Genomic DNA, 21,900 nt, shown 5'->3' on the forward strand with positions numbered 1-21,900 from the left:
TAGAAGAAAAGAAAAAAACATGAAATTATTTCATTTGATTTAAAACCATTACAAATTGAATCCTTTTTCTTTTTTTTTTTTTTTAATCTTTTTTATTTTTCATTTCACATCACAATCTTTTTTTTTTTATTGCTCTAATCAAATTTGATTTATCCAAAAAAAAAAAAAAAGAAGAAAAAATACAAAAGCAGAAAGGAATGAGAAATTTGACAAATCACAAATAGAAATAAATTCATTCGAGTAAAGTGTTAGAAAAAAAAAAAAAGAAAAAATAGAAAAAGAATAGAAGATGATTTGGTTTCTTTATCTTACTGTGATTTTCATTTGTAGTTTCTCATTTTTTTGTTTCTTTTTTTTTTTTTTTTTACATGTTATAAGCACCTTTTCCATTTAGTAATACGTGACTTGAGTTCTAAGTTTATATTTAACTTTGTATAACGAGCGCTTTCTATCCAACATTACCTCTTTAGGCATCTAACGAAGAAAATTATGTCTGAGCGTCTGGTGATGGAAAACGTTTGCTTTTGCAAACGAGTAAGAGTAACAGAGAGAAAGAGAAAGATAGAAAGAGAAAGAGAAAGAGATAAAGAGAAAGATAGAGATAGTGAAGAAGAAGAAGAAGAAGAAGAAGAAGGGTCGTGTCATAAGTGTCGACTCTCTAAAATCGTCTTTGCACATTCGTGATTGTATTACGTATATTTTGTATTATTATAGAATTTCACGATTATTATATTTGACGTTATACTTGAATAAATTTTTATACGATTAAATTAATAATTATATTTATAATGTTTATATAAAATGATATTTCATTAAATTTTCTTTGTATATTTGAAGATTTTGTAATTATTCTGATAGATCAATTCAATTGATGATATTGATACGTGACTGACTTGTATATACGGGTTGTTACAAATATATGGGGTTTAAATTTCAAAGAGAGATGATGGTTTTAATATTTTCCATATCAAACCACAGTTAATTTTTTAAACTAACTATTATAATTTGCTTTTTGGATAAAATATTTGATCGAGTTCTTTGTTTTTTTTTTCACGTGCACGTGAAGGAGTGGTATAAGTAAACGTATAAGTGTGTATATATGTAAGAGTATACATTTATGGTAACTATGGTGAATTTGTCGTGTATGATTTTAAACGATACACCTGCAGGCAGGTAATTTTGTTATTAATATCGCGTAAATATCGGAATACCGAAATAATGTACGAAGGATATCGTGGTAATATCCGATTAGTAGTAGCTCGATACGCTGCGGTCGAATGGTGCATATCCGAAATACGTATCATCAGAATATTCCAATAGTAAATTATTCCCCACATTGACAGCTCTGCTACATGATCGCTTGCCATCGAATCGGTTCAATTGTCCTACGTATAAACTGATCCTACATATACAAATAAATATTCTAATATGTGTATGTGAGTGTATGCACGTTAAAGTAATCATTACAAAAAAAAAAATGCTAACACTATTACCATTGTAGTTTCTAGGATAATTAATTTCACAAAACGTAATATTTCATAATAGTATTAAAATAATATTTTTGAAGTGAAAACTTCTTTAAAATGGATGTGATTTGAAAAAATGAAACGCGGTGATGTAGTGGGAAAACGAAACAGGCGATGTGTGATTCTAAAAATATGCATAAATTAATTACAATATTAAAGTTCAATTTTTATCATTATTTAGAAAAATCTTTGATTTGGAAAACATTTTTTAAAGTGTTTTATTATTTACTTTCTTTGTAATTATTATAAATATGCGCGCCTGTATGAATGCAACCCTCCAAACAAACTTTGCTGGTTTGATTTTTTCTGCCCGAAAGATAGGCAACCTGTCATACATTCGTGTATGAACAGTTTTGACTGCAAACAAAATTTCGTCCCAGTAGATGGTGCTTGCAAGCAACATTTTCAAAGTGTGTCTGAAGGGTTGCATACGAACAGGCGCGCATTTTTATAATTAAATGAATAATTAAATCAATAATTACAAATTAAAAGTACAAATAATATTATAATAATATTATATAATAAATTATCTTCGAAACTTGTTTATTTGAAGATTTCATTTCTAACTTGTGTAATATGCACACATGTTTTTTTTTTCATTGTGTGTTCGTAAAAATTAATGGAAAATGATAGAAGGGTGTGGGTTTGAAGAATTTTAAGATTAAGTTGAACAATAAAAGTACATTTTGTTTGATAAAAAAATCATTGTTTCTATGCTAGGTTTACAACACTAATATTAAATAAAATTAATAGAATATTAATTATAATTAAAAAAAAATTAATCACATATTAATTATACAATAATATAATATTTTTCTTTTTAAATTAAAAATTATTTAGTATTATTATATTTATTATTTTCCTGATAACTTTAACGTTACAAAAGAAAACAGAGAGAGAGAGAGAGAGAGAGAAAAAAAGTAACTAAACTTATAAGTTCTCATAGGATTTATTTAGATTGGATAAGATTTCGAGTAGAAAGTCATGAGTCGAAAGGAGAGATGGGGGTTAGGGGTAGAAGTAAAAGGGGGTTGTAGAAGGAGATTGAAACTTTGAGTATCATAGATGAAATTCTCGTTCCGAATATTATTCTCTCGTATATAGAAATCGTACAAATGAATTCAGATATAATATGTGCGTTTGTCGTGGTAGGTGAAAGGAGGATTTGAGAGTGTCATAGTCGTTCTCCTTTCGAAATTTATCGTTTCGCATTAATATGTAGTCTTTGAGAGAGAAAGATAAAGAGAAAGAGAAAGAGAGAGAGAGAGAGAGACAGAGAGAGGAAGAGGGAGAAACAAACAAAGGATTTTTATATGTTTAAAACTTTAATGATTTCGAGTTGTATTTCATCACTCGTTTTAATTTCTGTGATATTTTTTATATATATATTTTTTGTGTGTATCTTCAAAAAGGTTGTGTCAGGAGGTAGATCGGAGAGTGAGGGGAGGGAAGGGGGGTAGGGGGGTGGGTTGAATTTTGTTCTGTTGATCTGACGAATATTTTTTACCCCTTTTGAAAATCACCTTGAAGTTTGCTTTCAACTCTCGTTTACAAAAGCTGTATCACAACGATCGACCCCCCCCTCCCTCACGCCCTCCATCATGTGTATGTGTATTTGTGTGTGTGTGTGTGTGTTACACGAATCCTAGTATTTTTTTGCGATCTCCGGGAGAATAGCTTTTGCTACCGAGAACTCGTTGTATGTAAAAAGGAATGAGAAAGAATGAAAGAAAACTAAAACGAAAAAGAGAAGAGTGATTTAAAATAGCGAAAGAACCGTTCTGGATACTACGCGGGAAAAGAAGTTTCGCGAACGAAAACAATTTTTCTTCCTCTTTTTTTTCTTTTTTTGTTTGTTTGTTTGTTTGTTTGTTCGTTGGTTGCTTTTATTGTTTTTTTCTTTTTTTTTTAATTCTCTAACCCTTCTCGTTTCCGTTTTATTTTTTTTTCCTCTCTTTACACCCCCACCTTCCTTTTTTTCTCTATTCTTTTCTTTGGTTTGGATTTGGTTTTTCACTCTTTCCATTCCATCTTGTGTGGCCAATTCTCGTGTTAACCGCGACGCGAAAATTATGTGGGATTTAAATGACCCCTCTCTCACTCTCTTTCTCTCTTGAAAAAAAAAAAAAAAAATGAAATTAAATTAAATTTACCGAATGGATCTCGACCGATTTATCTTCAAAGTATTATAGATTCTTTTTTTTTTTTCTTTTTTTCTTAAATCAATTACGAAAGAATTATTTGAAAAAATAATATATCGTTTTTATTATTTAAATTTTCTAATAAGTTTCTTCACAATGAAATATGATATGATATGATAGCGTCAAAGATAGCGTACTTTTAACGTTGTGAAAAATCGTAGGAAACGATTATTTTTTTTTTTTTATCTTTCTAACTATTCTTTTTCCCTTTCAACGAATTCCAATTTTTACAGGATTGTATTTTGATTGAAAAGTTATTTAAAATTATTTTGAATTGCACTTCGTAATTTTTAGTAATGTTATACTTTTGAATGTTATAAATACCATACATAAAATTACAATAAAATAAATTATTAAAATAATTATAATCTTAATATATGTAAATTATGTGTCACGTTGTTTGTCCGCAATGGACTCCTAAACTACTGAACTAATTTTAATCAAATTTTGCACACTGAGTGCAGTTTTATCCAACTTAAAAGATAGGATAATTTATATCACAATTTATAATTGCAACTGACTTAAAGACGTGTGTATCGGACTGATTATAAGTTACAGCAACGCGTGGCGGGGCACCCCTAGTATAATATCTTAATTATTAATATTATTTAATATTTATTAAATAAATTTTATCTAATGTTACCAATAGTCCTATTAATTTATCATCATAAAAAAGTTCACATTTAACTCACAATTTAAATAATAATAATTCCTAAATAATAAATAAGATTACCTTAAAAAAAAATTACGTTTGTTTTTCTAAATAAATAAAAGTACCAAAAAAAAAGAAAAAAAAAATTCGATGGGACTATTGTGTTATTGCGAATGCGGTTTAATTTAAAAACAAACGATTCGTCTCATGAAAGTTATGCGAGTTCAGCATAGAAGATAGCATCGATGGATGATGGAGAAGAGATGGTTTCTACGAACATAAAGCTTCCCAAACGGAATATATTCGCGAACGCGAGCGTTTTGCCGTTGGTGATGCCATTCTAGTCTCGATCAAGGGTTGAGGGGTTGCGGTGATGCTTGTGGTGGGTGTGGGGATGAGTATTCAGAGGTTTTGGGTGAGATAGTAATAGTGATGGTGGTAGTGTTGGTGAAGGGGAGGTTAGTGGGTGGTTCAACGTAGAGAACGGGAGAAGAGTGGGCGTATATTCACGGACGATTAGCTATATCTCACTTTTCGACAGTCGTCGATTGAAATACCGACGCTACCCTGAATAGACAGAGGAGTTGGGGGATGTTAAAAGGGGGGTGAGGTGTGGTATTCATAGGGGATGCGTGTACTCAAACGTTCTTTCTCATTCTATCTCTCTCTCTCTCTCTCTCTCTCTCTCTCTCTCTCTCTCACTCTCTCTCACTCTTTGCATATACACACAGACACTCATGTATATATGAGGATTTGTGTATGTATGTGTATGATTTTGTGTACATAGTCAAAGAGAGAAGTCGTAGTTTCGAGTGTTGAAGTATCTTCGTAGTGTCGGTGAGATTCGTCGCCATTTACATTGATTTTGCATCTTTCGGATATAAATACGTTTTCCCAATGTAACGTTCAAGTGTGCTTGTCTATTTTTAGTATTAGTATTCCAATTAAATATTATAATACTTTAAGATATGTTTTAATTGTTTTATAGTTTAAATATATCCCCTGGGATTTAACGAGTATGTAATGATTATTTTCTTTGACGATTATTATTATTATTATTCAAGTTAATTAATGTTATTTAATAAATCCAGATAAAATACTCATTGGATATATAGAAAATATTGATCAAATAAATAATATCAATGGAATGAATTAATATATAAATCAAATATACGAATGAAATATTTTTGACAATTTTTATTAGAATCTAAAAACCACGAGATAATTTTTTTACATTTAAAATATTCAAATTTAGTATTTTGATTTTTCAATCTTCGATCATTTTTTCTTTTTCATTCTCAAGTTGATCACGTAAAACGAATTATTATCTAATCGCAATAATTGGGATTACGTTTTTTTTTTTTTAATTTCAGAATAAACCATTTTCATTTTACAAGATTTTTTGATTAGAAAATATTTGATAATTGTTCGTTTATCGTATCACAATTTCTTACTCGAATTGATAATGCAAAAACAAATGATATTTCATCATACAATTAGTCATCATTTATCGATTGTAAAACATAAGTGATATCAATAGTGATGAATATCGGAATGAATTCGAACAATAGACAGATAATTGCGAATCAGAATGGATTGATGCTATTATTACATAGAACATATTCTCTGTAAAATATGAAATCTAGTTTCTTTCTCTCTCCCATATGTGTTTGTAAGTGAGAAAGTATGGTATTGTCGTTATTTCAAGCATGTTCTATGTTTTATCGGTCGGTGACTTAGAACGATCACATAAGCAAGTTCATGCATATAAGTATATATATATATATATGTAAATATATAGTATATGTATATATATCTGTAGGGGTTTAACAATGGACGTTCTCTAAACCGCATGCATTTTCCACTTTATACTCCTATTGCACAGAGTGTAAGGTTCATCTAGTGCATTGGAAATAGCGTTAAATTCGAGTGAATACTTGGGAAATAGTACATTTTTTTTATCATAGTGTGTTAGAAGAACGATACTACCTAAATACCTATATACATATATACACATACAGGCACATAAGTTTATATAATATACGTATATATGTTAACTAAAGGCGATAGATCACGAATAAAGTTAGGAAATTTTGTTATACGATTAGTAAATTATATATACATACACTTACACACACATATATATATATATATATATATATAAAGAGAGATATGTATTTTGTATTCTCATCAGTTAGAATAGGGAATATATTTTCTATTTTTTTTATTGTACTGGCTATCAGGAACAATTTCGGTGTTTTGGGCTATCGCTAACGAATGATAAAAAAAAGTGTCGGCATAAAGCGAACGAACTTTCCGTAACGTAGTTGTGCCATAAAAGTATCAAAAGCGTGATACTCGTATCGATGATACCATATATACATATATATATATATATTTATTTTTTTTATCTTTCTCTTTCTCTATTGAGAATGTCACAAACTAGACAAGTTAAGCTTGTCATGTGTTATATTAACGTTGAGTTAATTCGTCATAGGAATGACACATTTTCCTATACAAAGATTGCAAATAAAAATATTCAAATACATTGACTTGATTGTGAGTTTATGCACACCGAATATATATATATGTGTTTTTTATTTATTTATCTGATTATTAACAGATTTGACGTTTTAACAGTAACTGAAGAAGATCTTTAACCTTTTTAAATGTCTGACTAATGGGAGAAAATCAAATAACAACATCGAATTTCATTTATATCGACTAAACATTCTCTTTCTCTTTCTCTCTTACTTTCAGTGTTTCTCTCTCTCTCTCTCTCTCTCTCTCTCTCCGTTTCTCTGGAACACTTTATCCGTAATAAACTGTCGTCTCATTCGGTGACAGTCTTACGGAAGTGTGCAGTTATACGCGACATGAATTTATAGATGCGGTTACAGGTGGCTATAACGTTTCCTCTCTTTCTATTTCTCTCTCTCTCTCTCTGTCTCATTGTTTGCATTCAGCTTTCCATATTCCGTCTTAAACTGACGCATACAAGCATGGGAGAAGAGACACCAAGCTTTGCTTTAACGTATAGGCATTATAGTTGCTTCAAATATCACGTTGAAATGCGTTCGAACGAGCAGATCTCGCAAGACAGCTGAGAATTTAGTTTGCTTCAGGTTAAATACTTCAACCCCCTTCCTCCGACCAGATTCAAATATTCGAATATGAGAATTAAGGAGAGAGGGTGAGAATGATTGAGTGTTGAGAAAGATGAAGTGGTTTTTGAAGTGAAAACTTCTTAAAAAAAGGGAGTGATTTGAAAAAAAAAAAAAATGAAACGCGGCGGTGAGGTAACGGAGCGGCGGACGGCGATGTAATGATGGCCACGATATTTAGTAAGAAGAGAACAAGTGACAAACATATAGGATTGAACCTGCTAGAGAATGAGACAGAATATATAGCTATACAGTTTTTTTCTATTCTCGGTCTCCTCTTTATGCTCTGCTTCGTAGTTATCGCTCCTAGTTGTATATGTATGGGTTTGTGTGCGACTGCATACTATGAAACGTGGACACATTATTTCCATACTCAAAATGTTTGTAGGTAGGAGCGATAGAAGGGTAGAAGGAATAAACAGAGATAAGCACGTAGGTATGCGACAAAAGAATAGGGTACAAACGAACCGACGATCGAAATAAAGAAAGAAGCTGCGTGGTCTGTTTTTTTTTTCTTCACCAATAGTGTCATTTCTTTTTCTATTTAAAAATGTTTCTATTTTATTTTTATTTTGCTTCTTCATCAAATATATTTGATTCATAATGATCAAATGATTTCTATTGAATTTGATTTTTATATGTTTCCTTTTTTTTTATGCTTTCGTGTCATTCTCTTGAAACTTAATTACTTGAAGACTTCACTTCTAACACGTGTGATCTGTACACATGTTTTTTGTTTTTTTCTTTTAATCGATGTGTCAATGTGTTTGTGTTATCTATAAGATTTCCTATAAGTAATTTCTTTTTGATTTTATATGATAAGTGGAGGAAGAGGAGGAGGAGGAGGAGGAAGTACTATTCGGATGAACGGGATAGTTTTCTAGCATTCAGCATAACAAAGAGAAAAAACACTAAAAAGAATCAAATTGGAGATGGTCGAACGTTTGAAACGTTGGAACCATTTTAATCACCACTATACTCGGAATCAAATTCCTCTGTTCCATTTGATATGTTGTGATCGATCGATTGACGGATGAATAAAAACAAAACAAAACAAAAAAAAATAAAAAGAAGAACAAAAATATTCTGAAAAAGATCCTAAGATCGGTTTCCAGGTTGGAACAGGAAGGGGTGAGTTTGTGACATGCTTTTTTGACAGCGCGATATCTGCCATATGCGATTCTCTTTTTCTCTTTCTCTCTCTTTCTCTCTTTACTGATGCGTATTTCAATGTTTTTTTTTCTTCTTTTTTTGGAAACATCCAACCAAAAATATCTACATTTATCAGTCCCGATAACGCGGTTTACTGCTAACTGCGGATATTCCGAATTTAATTGATATTTTTTTTTTTTTTAAATTTAAGATTATTACTAATAATATAGTATTGTTTATTTAATTTTTATTTCTTCTTTTTTTTTTTTTGATAAATTCTTTTCGTTTGTTATACAATGGTTGGTTGAAAAGTTTTAAGCTTATTCCATTTTTACGTTTCGCCAACTATGCGGACAAATAAACGTGAGTTTTGATTGATGAATAAAAAAATAATTAAAAAAAAAAAGAAGATTGTTTATAATACAAATATTATTAGAAAGGATAATAATTGGAAAGATTTATCTCTCTACGATATTCAAATACGAATAAAATCATTCATAAATACGTAATTTCGTAATTTTTTTTTTGTCCAATCTTTTACACTCTTTCAATTTTATTAATTTTGAATTATTTGCTCGAGAAGCGTGTGTTTTTAAAATAAAAAAAAAAAAAAAAAACAATGAAATATAAAACATACCAATTTAAATTAAATATATGCAAAAGTTAAGATACTTTCGTTGTACAAAGTTTGTTCTGGGTTTTCGTAATTATAACAAGATTGATAAATCGAATATAGAAAAGATAAATAATATTTGAAAATTCGAGATAAAAAGAAAAAGAGAAAAAGAAAAAGAAAAAGAAAAAAAAATCTGACGTAGAATTGAAGAGTACGGTGTCTTAACGCAATACATTTAACTTAGGATCGAACGTTTGAACAAGCCTTTTCCTATAACCATTCGTTTCTTCTTTCTCGAAGCGCATACCTTATGAAAGTCGTGCTCGAAAGAATCGATTGATTGCTGAAGTGCTAACATTCGCTTTCGAACGACTTGATTCCCTCTTACAGCCCGGAGACTCTCTTTACTCTATTCTTCTTTTCTTCTAGTTTTCTCTTTTTCTTTTATTTCCTTCATTTCTTTCTTTTTCTTTTTCTTTTATCCTTTTCCATTTCAATAACATTTTTTTTTTTCAAGAGAAAACTTCTTTAAAATAGGGAGAGTGATTTGAACCAACAAAAAAAAAAATGAAACGCGCCGGCGATGTAGTCGGAGAGGTGAGTGGCAAAAAAATGCAACAATTTTCTAAAACCTGATATTTCGATATTATGTAGTATTTAGGGTGTATAGCAATAGCTTGCCATCAGTCAGTCAAATCTCAAAATTGGTTTCTGAATAGTGAAATAACTAAAAAATGATGTGGATACCGTCAGTCTTCAAAATATCGTAACGGGACGGGTCAGCAGCACGTCAAAGTTGTGAAAAAACCATGTATGTCGCAACAGTTTTCTAAAATCTCAAAATTGGTATACAAGTTTTTAATAATGGGATAAATCAAAAAAACATAGTCAGCCTGAATTTTTATTTAACATACGCCGTCAGCAGTCGATACAAAAGCGCGCAGCGCACATCATTTATAGTCCGAGAGCTGAGTCGAGCGATACCGATTTAAAGGGATACCTAATATAATATCGTTTTTGTAATATTATTTAATTAATTATATTTATAAAGAAAGAGAGAGAGAGAGAAAGAAAAAAAGGTAACAAAAATATGAATTTATATGAGAAGGAATACAATTTACGAATGATTAAATAATATCCTGTATATATTGTATATATAATTCTATCAATTAATTATACATTCAATATTGTACTGTTTAAATAATTATTAATATTTATGGTATTCTTATTAAGTAGATAATAATTGTATTATCATTATTGTTAGTTCGATGTTTTGACAGTTATGGGGTAGAATAAGGGTCGTGGTCCATTGTGTCGTTGTTATCTTTATATGGGAAAGATGAAGAGAAGTGTGTTGAGAAAGTAAGAACCAGAGAAATACAGAGAAATAAAAAAAGGAGAATAAAAGAAAAGAAAAAAGAGGAGGTTGAGGAGTTAGGTGGTGGTGTAGGAATAGGAAGAGGAAAGTGGGAAACGCGTCGTTTTCTCTTGTTGGTTACATCCGAGCGGATTTATCGAGTGAACACGACGTGCCATCTCGATAAGAAAGTATCCGCTAAGAGACTTCGCCCTGTTTACATCGATCTCGTCGTGCCCGTTCTCTGATAGAAAGAAAGACTTCCTAGATCATTCTGAGAGAGTGGATAGTAAAGGACACACACCGCGATACAATTCATCGGGAACACCGAAAGCGATAAAAGCTTACCGATGTGGAAGCGTATGAGTTTGCAAGTAGATATGACAGGTACACACAAAAATCTATATCACCTATTTCTTTCTTTCATTCTTTCTCTCTCTCTCTCTCTCTCTCTCTCTCTCTCTCTCTCTCTCTCATTCACCCTTTCTCTATCTCTTTTTTTCTTTTTCTGTGAGTCATCTAATATTTTTACTCCAAATATATATATTTCTTCCTTTTAAAAAGACACACTGGAAGATAGATAGATACGAATATACGGGTGGTCTAGTTTTATACCTAAGGTAAATAATATATATAGTATATATATATCATTGAAAACATCATAGACATTTTTGTATCATCTTTATTTTTCCTTATGCTTCGAAAAATCACTTTCTGTCTTTATTTTTCCCCTACCTCCTTCTCCTCCTTCTCCTATTCTATTCTATCTCCTTTTTAAAAGTATTTCAGATTTTTATGTGTCATATTTTTTTTTATTTATTTATTTTTTTTTTCAATTCAGACAAATAAATCATATTTTATTTTTTATTCATTTTATTTATTATATAGGACAAATGATGATAGATTTTCATATTTATTTTTATTATATTATATTATTCAATATATATATTATTAAAATTAAAAAAGAAAGAAGAAAATTAAGAATAGATTGACGTAATATTAGTCAAGGATAGAACAATACGAATCACAATAAGGGATTGCCGATTGGATAGCAACGAAGCTTAACGATCTCATCCCTGAAAATTATGAATTATTCCACTACCACCCCCCCATCCCCCAACCTTCTCCCTGTGTATCTCCCATCGAGCACTTCTGTTTACATCCACTTCTGTACTCCTCTTCCTCTTCCACCTCTTCTTCCCTTCTTCTGTCCCTTTCTATCCCTTCTGACCCCTCCCCCAAACCCTATGTCCTTTATCTCGTAGCCGGTGTGTTCTCATCGTTTGCCGTAGTTTGCGTTCAGAATTTGCTTACAGAGAGAGAGACACGGGAGGAGTAGGCATAAAGACAAACAGGATCGGTAGAGACCTATTCCCTGTAGGGTTCTACGTTAGTAATGATTTTATAGGCTAATATATATCAAAACGTTCTACTCGTTACAAAGGACTCATTTCTCTTAGGATTATCCCAAACGATTATGCCGATCTTTCTGTAGACTGTACAGAAACACAAGGAGTGAGAGGAGGGTTGTTTTAATTTAATAATCGTTTTTTTTTTTTGGTGATCGTGTAATTATATCGGTAAATTTAATATTTCATTGAAATAAAAATAGAGATATATTTGTTAAATAATTTGTAGAATACAATAATAACAAAAATAATGTCCTTGCATTTTATGAAACATTTTTTAATAGAACTTCTTCCCTAAGATTATCAATTTTGATTGACTAATTATTTTGATATTATTGAATTTTAATAATAATTTTTCGTTGTTGATTGCGTAAAATAGTAAAATATATTTGATCAAAATTTATATACATTGAATAATTTGAAGACAAAAAAAAAATACCCGAAGAAATTGAATTTAATAATCGTTTACGATGAACGGAATTTAATAATCGAAAAAATGTAATATTTTTTTGATCAAAATAGTCAAAAAAAAATTGATGAAAAAATTTCTAATGAAAATATTCCTTCGTATGAGTTTATTAAAATAAGATATATATTATATTTTTGTTGTCATTGGCAAAAATCAAAAAGACAAAATAGAAAATTTGGCATTTGGTGTAAAGAAAGAAAGGGAAGGAAAAGGGCTGTTAAAAGGGGTGAGGTGTGTGTGTGTGTGTGTATGTGTGTGAGCTATATAATAAATGAAATATATTTTCTATAATTTCTCGGTACCGTTTTTGTCATAATCGTTGAAACGTTGTTCATAAAATTAACGATCACCTGCCATAACCACGTGTTTTAGCTACCTCCTTCCACCCCCTGGCCACTCTTAACAACAATTCGCCATTTTGGCGATTCACGTGCGACGCGTTGCTTTGTTGTAATGAAAAAGAAGATAAAAAAAAAAAAGAAAAGGAATAAAGAAAGATAAAAAAGAAGAACTCATATCATAGAAAATTATTTATCGTTTATAAATCATTAGGAAAATGTGCCCGGTCGGTTAAGTAAATGAACGAACCAGCGAACGAACGAACGAACGAACGAACCAACGAACGAACGAACGAACGAACGAATGAACGAACGAATAAACGAACGAACGAACGATTAAAAGGGGAGAGAAAGGGGTGAGCTTTTACGCTCGCATGAAACAATGCGATCTATTGTTCGAATTTTACCTGAGAGAGTATATTCGAGGAAGAACAATGTTCGTATGCATGAAGGAGAAATATGCGTATTTGTGTGCGACGAATGAGTGTGTTTGCGTTTTTCCATGTTACCAATAGCAGCAGCAGCAGCAGCAGCAGCAGCGTGTTGCACATACATGTGTGTGTGTATTATATGAATCTACTATATGTATATACAGTTACGATGAGTATAGCTCTCTCTCTCTCTCTCGTTCAACATCTAATATAACACTTATAGAAGTATGCGTCTCTTTGATTCATTAAAGTTCACTTTGATAAATATTATACGTACGATTAAAAGCAATAATGCTGTCACCGACATGTGACTCTTATAATTATTATTATTTTCTTTTTATTTTGTACATATTGAAACGTTATATTATACTTTAGTAATTACATATTTAAATATTTGACAAAATCGGATATTACAGTTCCTTTTTTTTCTTGGTTCTTTTTTATTTGTAGTTTCTATTTTTATTAAAATATTAAATACTAAATTAATGTTATATTATTATATTAATAATATATTGATTGATGGAAAAATATAAAATAAATGTAATATAAAAATAAAAATAAAATAAATCAAATAATTGTTAGATTATAGAATAATTTGCTAAAACTTTATTACTTTATTTATTTTTTTTTTCATCATCATATTACGCGGATCTAAACGCGGTAATCTCTTTCTCGATTTATACGTTGAAAACGATTTTACACTTGTTACGCATTAGAGAGACGATAACGAGGGCCGAATTCAACGCCACCCCCATAGCTCTTGCAAATTTTCAATGCCGTCGATCGTTGAATACCATCGACAGTCAGTGGCATTGCAAGCTCTACCGTACTACTCGCTTTTGATTGCAGGATGGAATTCGGTTTTGAAAGTTAAAGCGTTTAAAGAGTAGCGTAAGGAACTTTCGAGCGTATGCAACGCGTTATATACGAACTTTCTAAGGCACTTCAAGTTTCGAAAGAGAAAGAAAACAAGCGAGAGAAAGAGAGAGAGAGAGGAAAGGGGTGAAAGAGGGTGAGGTTGGGGTTAGGGAAAATCTTTGCAGCATTCTCGAACAGTGACGTAAATCTTTCTTGAACTTCCTCGTGCACGACAGATGCAACAAATTATCGTTCGATCTTTTCGCTTGCGATGGCACTTTTTTTTTATTCTGTATTTATGTGAGCGTGTGTCTCTTATATATAAATGTATATGCGGCATTCCATGTCAAAAGATTCATTTGATTAATTTTAATAAAAATCATGTGTCAGAAGGACCAAAAAAATTAATACAAATATAAAAATGTAAATGAATTTAAATTGAATTTAGCACAGCCATTCGCCCGATAGTACATACGTTACATAATTTATAATTAGATTTGGAATAGATCACAAGCAATATTGATCCAGATCTCAACGCGAGAAGGTTGCTGTGTCCGGAGGCCCACGGGCTAAGACTCTACTTTTATAATTATCTTTCCAACTAGTACATTTAATTAGACATTTGTTAGACACCGAAAAGTAGTGAGGTATTTTCCGAAAAGTAGTGAGGTTTTTTCCGAAAAGTAGTGAGGTATTTTCCGAAAAGTAGTGAGGTTTTTTCCGAATTATAAATTTAGGGTTGTAGCTGGATGAAAGATTACGTTGGCAAATTTTTTCATTAACCCTTTTTCTCATTAAGTTTTGTAGCAATGATTTTTCGAATATCTTACATTTTTTTCTCATATCATAGAAGCAAACAAAATAAAATCATATCCTTTTGAGATGTCTGCTATAAATATTATAAAAATAAAAAAATAAACAAGTAGATCCATTAAAGTCTCAAATCTGAAACAGAAATGTTAATAAATTAAATATTTTATTAACAAACACATTTAAAATCTTTTGTAAACCTGTTCAAATATTCAATGTGATATTTAGTGTTTATATGTGTGCCTTCAGAAATGCATTTATACATATGTTATAAAAAGCAGGAGGAGAATCAAAAAGGTTTGTTGTTAAATCCAACGAAGATCACCTGCAACAAAAAGAAAACTATATTAATCATATAATCAAGTGATATGAAGTAGCCTAACATATGAATCGTCCAATTCGTAGATGCACTTTTCAATTGAATTCTCTATTTATTTTTATCAAATATTTATTTACCGTTGCAATGAAATTATATTTAAACGCGTGATTTTACATTTAGAAAAAATAATAAAAATAAGAAAGTAAAAGTACAAATATTAAGTTACTAGAGAAAATAATATCCATTAATTATTATGACTAATACTTTTTTTAAAACTGTATTATATAGAGAAGAAAAAATTAGAAATTTAATAAAATACGATCACAGTTAAAAATCTTAAAGACAAAAAAAGAAAAGAGAGATTACTTTAATATTTAAAAAACGATAATTAGGGTTCAAAATAAGGAAATGTAAATTTTTTGACTCTAACTAAACACATGTGCATCTTTTTGACGATATAGACACAAATTTGGTGTCTCAAGGAGATGGAATGGTCCATCATCTCCACTTACAACTAAAAATTAATGACGAGCAAACAAGTAAACAATAAAATATAAAATATGACTAGAGAGCCATTCTCTAAAGGTTCGAACTTGCAGTTGAACCTTTGAAAATAACTCAATAGCCTCAGTAGTTGCCCTCTTGAGCCACAATTAAGTGGGGGCCTCTTCGGCATTAAGCCTCTTCTTTCTTCATTCCATGAAAACTGCATTTGGACATTTCCTACGTGCGAGCAAGATAAGATCTTTTATACTAATGTTGCAAATGAACTCGTATTTTGTTACAATTCTAATTCTCAATTATTAAAAAAATTAATTTACATTTCGCGTTCACTTTTCTAGCTCGTGGACCATCAATGAACTTAAAGTTCATTGACCATACACGAGAATATTTAATCGAATGTCCAAGCAGATAATAATTTCCCTCGATGACCTAATAACACTTCGCACTTTTAACGTTGAGTAATAAAATCGAATTGAAATAAGTAGTGCAGTAAATGTAATGCATTTTCTTGCAATACCTTCATTTCATTAATTCTTTATGTTTAGTAATATCAAATATTTGTAGTTGTAAAACGAAATCGCGATAGTGCGTAGTGCTAATCCTGAAATACTTAAAACTAAGTATCAAATGCATCAAAGAATTTGCGAATTGAATTCGATTCTATCTCGTTCGAGATAAAATCGAAGTAGAAATGAATCTTTCAAATGGTTGCAAATACCTTTGAATCATGATACATAATAAAGATCACAGAATAGTCACAAAATAAATTAACAAATCAAGCATAATATAGAATGAGATGATAAAATTTTGTAACAATTCTGTATAAACCAGGAGGCGGAATTTCCACTCCGGAGTGGAAGCAAGAAGTCTAATGCCTTTCCTGGATCCTACCTACTTAAAATTAAAGTTTTCACATTCATTCAGAGAAGTATGCTACCTGCCTGCCTATTATCCATATTTTTACCCATTTTAAGAAAAACCATACATACCCACCCACTCACTCCACGGTTCTCACACATACCACCAGGGTGCAAAAGCCTAAACTAGAGAGCATGCCCCGGGGCACCTCCGACACCCTAGTTCAACCACGTTTTCTAAACTTATATGCTAATGGGTATACGTACGTGTTGCTGTAATCGACTGCCAAGGCTAATGATTATTGCATAAAAAACTAAAGCAAAAATACAAGTATACACTAGTATATTTATATGCATACTAGTAATATACAAGTATATCAAAGTTTCCACAAATAAATGCAGTAACTCTACTATACAAACGATTATCAAAAAAATTAGAAATATTTAATATAAATATAAGAATGAAGATAGATATGTAGAAGTAATGCTTTAAATATTTAATGATGTATTAAATGAATAAAAAATATCGCGAAACGATGTACAATACACACTACCTAATACGCACACACAGGTGTAAAGTACATCGTGCAATCACTAGCACAATAACAGCCGCCAATAGGGGAAAAAACTAAAACTAAACCCACGCTAACTGTTTCTCACCCATATGTGTAACACCTGGGCACACGCATAGATGAGAACGCAGAAAGTATGGGGGGAGAAACGGGAGATTAGTATATTAGAAGCTGAAAATCCTGATCTAAAAAATATGATTAACACATATATAAATATATCAAAAGATTTTAATAAAAATTCATCTAAACGGGCTAAGGACTCTACAAGTCATTTGGTGAATAATGACTTAAACAAGCGAATGAAAAAAAAAGTTACCCCATATGAAACAATTATAGCTTCGAGGTAAGGATGTATTAAAAGACTCTACAATAATGATGGATATTTTTTGCAAACCTCGGACGATTCTTTCACTAAATGGCTGTTCTAATGAAAGAACTGGGCTTTGAGCCACCATTTAATTGCCAGAATCTATCCGTTCGCGAATTTGGTTTGTCTTCTTGCTCATTTATTAACAATATCGAAGTATATATTATTTATTTAATATCAATAGATTATTCTCGATTAGATAAACTATGTACGAAGCAATGCATGTAAGACATTTATTACATGCTTTTAACACGTAATAAAAAAGAGAGTTCATTTATTAATTGCATTATTAATTAAATGAATTTAACCGATGAGACAAGAAAACCTATCCTAAACTAATAATAAAACATACAATAAAATATACAATTTTCATGAGTAACTCCTAAAAAGGAATTACTCATGTGCTCGTCAATAATTTATTTAAATAATTACAACCAGTAACTCGTGCCGATTTGGACCTTTCATCCTCGGCATGATTGAGCACTGGAGGGACTTTAAATAAAAACTCACGGTTTAAGAAGTTCTGCGATGGCTCCAAAACACTCCTACTTCGCAGCAAGTATTGTATCACCAAAAGTCCATCGAAGATTCATCAAAGATCCATCGAAGAATTCATTCAACATCTTTGGAAGGAAGAGAATCCATGGTTTTATCTGTAAAATAAAATAGAAAAAACGATAAGTTATCTGGAATATTATCCAAAATCATGTTAAAATAAAATCGAATAAAAATGAATACTTACAATGCATTCCAATGGGACGAAGCTCAATGGCATCACGGTGATGCACACCTCGCGTGAATCTAATAACGCGGTATAAACGAAAATAAGAAACTATAGATGAGTTTCTTATCGCGAATCCGAAATTTTATTATACGACGAACAACACTGACTCTAATTCGCGTTTGATTTTAACTTATTACTCGCCCGATCACTGATTCTAAACTGCACTAATAACTAAATAAATTCAAAGACTGCATTGCTCGCAGTCAAATGCAAGAACAAAAATTTCACTCCCGGTCACTTCACATGGGCCATTCGTGCACGATTGCAATCTGAAACTGAAATAAAAAACAATACTATTAATATCATTACTATTACAGAAAATCATTAAAATTTGTAAGGAATTATTTAATAAAAAAATATACTCACTTTAAATCTTTATTGATGAATGCACAATGAGTCTTCTATCCTTAGGATGACGATGACAATGCACAAATAATGACTATAAAACTGCATTACATGCAATTAATTCAATTAACACTAGATTTATGAACTGAGAAAATTTTATTCATTTCAAACTTTTTTTCTACACATATATATATATATATATATATAAAATAGAAATATTATTATTTTTTAAATATATGTTAATTTGTAATGCTGTAATATACATAAATATTAATTCCTTTCCTCTACCTACTTTTTCATTTAAACAATGTTTGTAAATTTTTTAAAAATAGTGAACAAATCTAGTGTTAAACGAATTTCTAAATGAATTTAATTAATAAAATGTGAATACCATTCCAATGATGATCTGAAACACAAATAAAAACAAAATAATATAAATTGTTGTTATATAAAAATTATTATAATTATTGAGAAAATGTTTAATATAAAAATTGACTTACGTTTTTCTTCATTGATGAATGCACGATGGGTCTCCTACCCTTAGGATGACGATGAGCACATGTTTAAACCGAATAAAAGAAACTTGCGAGTTTCTTAACCGAGCAAACGAAACTTTAACATGCGACGATCAACACTGAATTTACTTGTCGACTTTTTTATATTTTATTTTAACACGATGCAACACACGAAAACCTCATTGCCTACGCGCTCGATTGCAATGATTTTCTGAAACATAACAAGAAAAGGAACAATTAATATCATTGTTGTAATAAAAATCAATTGAAATTATCATAAAAATGTTTGATAGTAAAATATACTTACTTTTAGTCTTCGTTGATGACTGCAGGATGGGTATCCTACCCTTAGGATGACGATGTATAAAATAAAATTAAATAAAAAGTCTGAAAAGCTGAAACATACTAAAAATTATATTACAATATTTCCTGTAAATCATTCCTGAAGGCAGGGCACACATTAAAACCCTTGAATATTTTTGATAAAATATTCAATGGTAAATAGAAAGAAATAATTTAATAATCTATGAGAGTTGACATAATTAAAAGTTAAAGTTATTAAATATTTGTGAAATTGAACAAAGTATGCAACTATTTGCTTGAAATATTACATATCAAGTATGTAATGTTAGTATAAATATTAATTAAAAATCTTTAAAGTTGTCTAAATAAAACAGTAATTGTATCAGCAAACTCAATTAAGAGTAACATAAAAAATAAACCAGATTTTATACCATTCAATGCAATGAAATACTTTTTAAACTATTAAAATTAAAAAGATAACGTTAGAAATAAAATAATTAAATAATTTAATACGCTTTATTTTCGTAGATGTTGTCTCGTTGAAAGATAGAAAGCTAATAGGAAGTACGTTACTACGTAACCTTAGTAGAGGAGATTTTGGGAGTGTCGAACGTTCGGCTATTATACCTGTGTTATCGGCTGTTTACGTTTTGTCGTCGGAAATTCAACGAAGAAAATTCCTCGAGAAATTCCTGGAAATAAAAATACACATTTATAATAACTTATATGTCGAGTGTATTGTTTTCTTATTCTTCTTCTCTCTCTCTCACTCCTTCTCTCTCACTCTTACTGTAGTATTTCTATATGCTTATATGCTTATATTTAAGAAAAATAATGCTCACCTCGCCGTATATGGAGAAGATAAAAAAAGTTGCCACAAGGTTAAAATATTAGTGAATTCGTGTTATAACTCTTCCCATGTTAAGAAAACTAAAAGAAAGTAAAATATGAAAACACATATAAAAATTATGCATGTAATATGCATTTGATATATAACATTCGTTATATATCATTTAATATATAACAGGAAGGTGTACATTAAAATAATAATTGAAACAATTACCTGAAATTAACGGGATAACAAAATCCGCTGCAACAAGTATACAGATGACAAAATAAAAAAATTCGAAAGATTCGCCATATTGATGTGCATAAAACAGGCGCGTTAAACTGGCGCGAAAATAATGCATGCGCGAAAATGATGCGCAGTAGATCTTCTTTCCATCTATAATAAAGACAAATTTCGAATGATTAAAAATACGATATAGGACCACAAAAATTGTCAAAATATACTTAAAAAATCAAAATTGATCCTTACATCCTTTATATATTATAATAGGAAGATGTAAATCTTACAAAATATCTTTTAATTACCTGATCTTAACGGGACGATGACACTCCGATGTGTTCTCCACGAAAGACGCCATGAAACTGAAGAATTCGGACGAAAGCTTGGCTGTGATTGGCTAATTTCTTTTTTTGAACATGAAAAGGGTCCTCACAGCTTCTTACACGGACAGAATCTGACCTTCTTTATGACCACGCTGGTCAAACTACATATGATAATTTATTTATTAAATAAATTAAAAATCATTTCTATTTTTCTAATAAATGTACACGTAACTTAAAAATATTCTAAAAATAATGAATAGAATAAAAACAATGTAGACATTAAGAGATCTTTGTCGTTTTGCAAAAAAGAACAAAATCGTATAGAAGAGAATTATCGATAGAAAAATGTCTAATATGAAATGCACCATATGAAAGAATAAATTCCCAAAATCTGTATCGATAAAGAATCCTCACAATTGAAATACTTTCAAAGATGCATAATTGTTTTAAAAATATTTACAATAACGTTTATACACGATTCACACAAAGATTATTTCACATGATTTTCTATGCTATAAGATACTACATTCTCTTTATTCTATTCATTATTTTTAGAATAATCATAAGTAACAAGTAACAATTTAATTTGTAATCGAAAAAAGAAACATAAATTTATAAAATATAAAAATTACTTTCTATTTAATGTACCTTAAATCCTATGAAATGTTTAAACCAATGTATATGCATAGAAACAATCTGAAATGTAATTACAGTATATTAGCATAATAAAATAATTGTTAATTAAAGAATGAGAGTTTCTATTTTTATTGAAAAACTCATTACCTATTATCTATGTACCTTTCTCTTCCAAATTCACCTTTTAACTGAGGCACTTTCCTCTGTGAAAATGCTTTTATTCAATGTTGGTTATGTTATTTTTCGAATGTTGTCCATGTATGCAACACAAAAATTATTCCAATTAAACAGAGATTCACATTATAACTCTCTAATTTTTACAT

At 30.3% G+C, this 21,900-nt stretch overlaps 1 long non-coding RNA gene across 1 annotated transcript; it reads right to left on the reverse strand.

The window, feature by feature from the left end:
* Positions 1-19,242: 19,242 nt before the first annotated feature.
* LOC149031198 (uncharacterized) lies at positions 19,243-21,778 on the reverse strand. The gene is made up of 5 exons (XR_016177875.1): positions 21,725-21,778; positions 20,924-21,637; positions 20,613-20,774; positions 20,392-20,479; positions 19,243-20,241 (listed from the first exon to the last, which is right to left on the reverse strand). It is a non-coding gene; the product is annotated as an uncharacterized LOC149031198 (long non-coding RNA).
* Positions 21,779-21,900: the final 122 nt, after the last annotated feature.

This window comes from Polistes dominula, unplaced genomic scaffold, assembly GCF_049000335.1.
Source record: "Polistes dominula isolate Pdom_NZ unplaced genomic scaffold, Pdom_raw_medaka contig_25, whole genome shotgun sequence".
Classification (NCBI taxonomy): domain Eukaryota; kingdom Metazoa; phylum Arthropoda; class Insecta; order Hymenoptera; family Vespidae; genus Polistes; species Polistes dominula.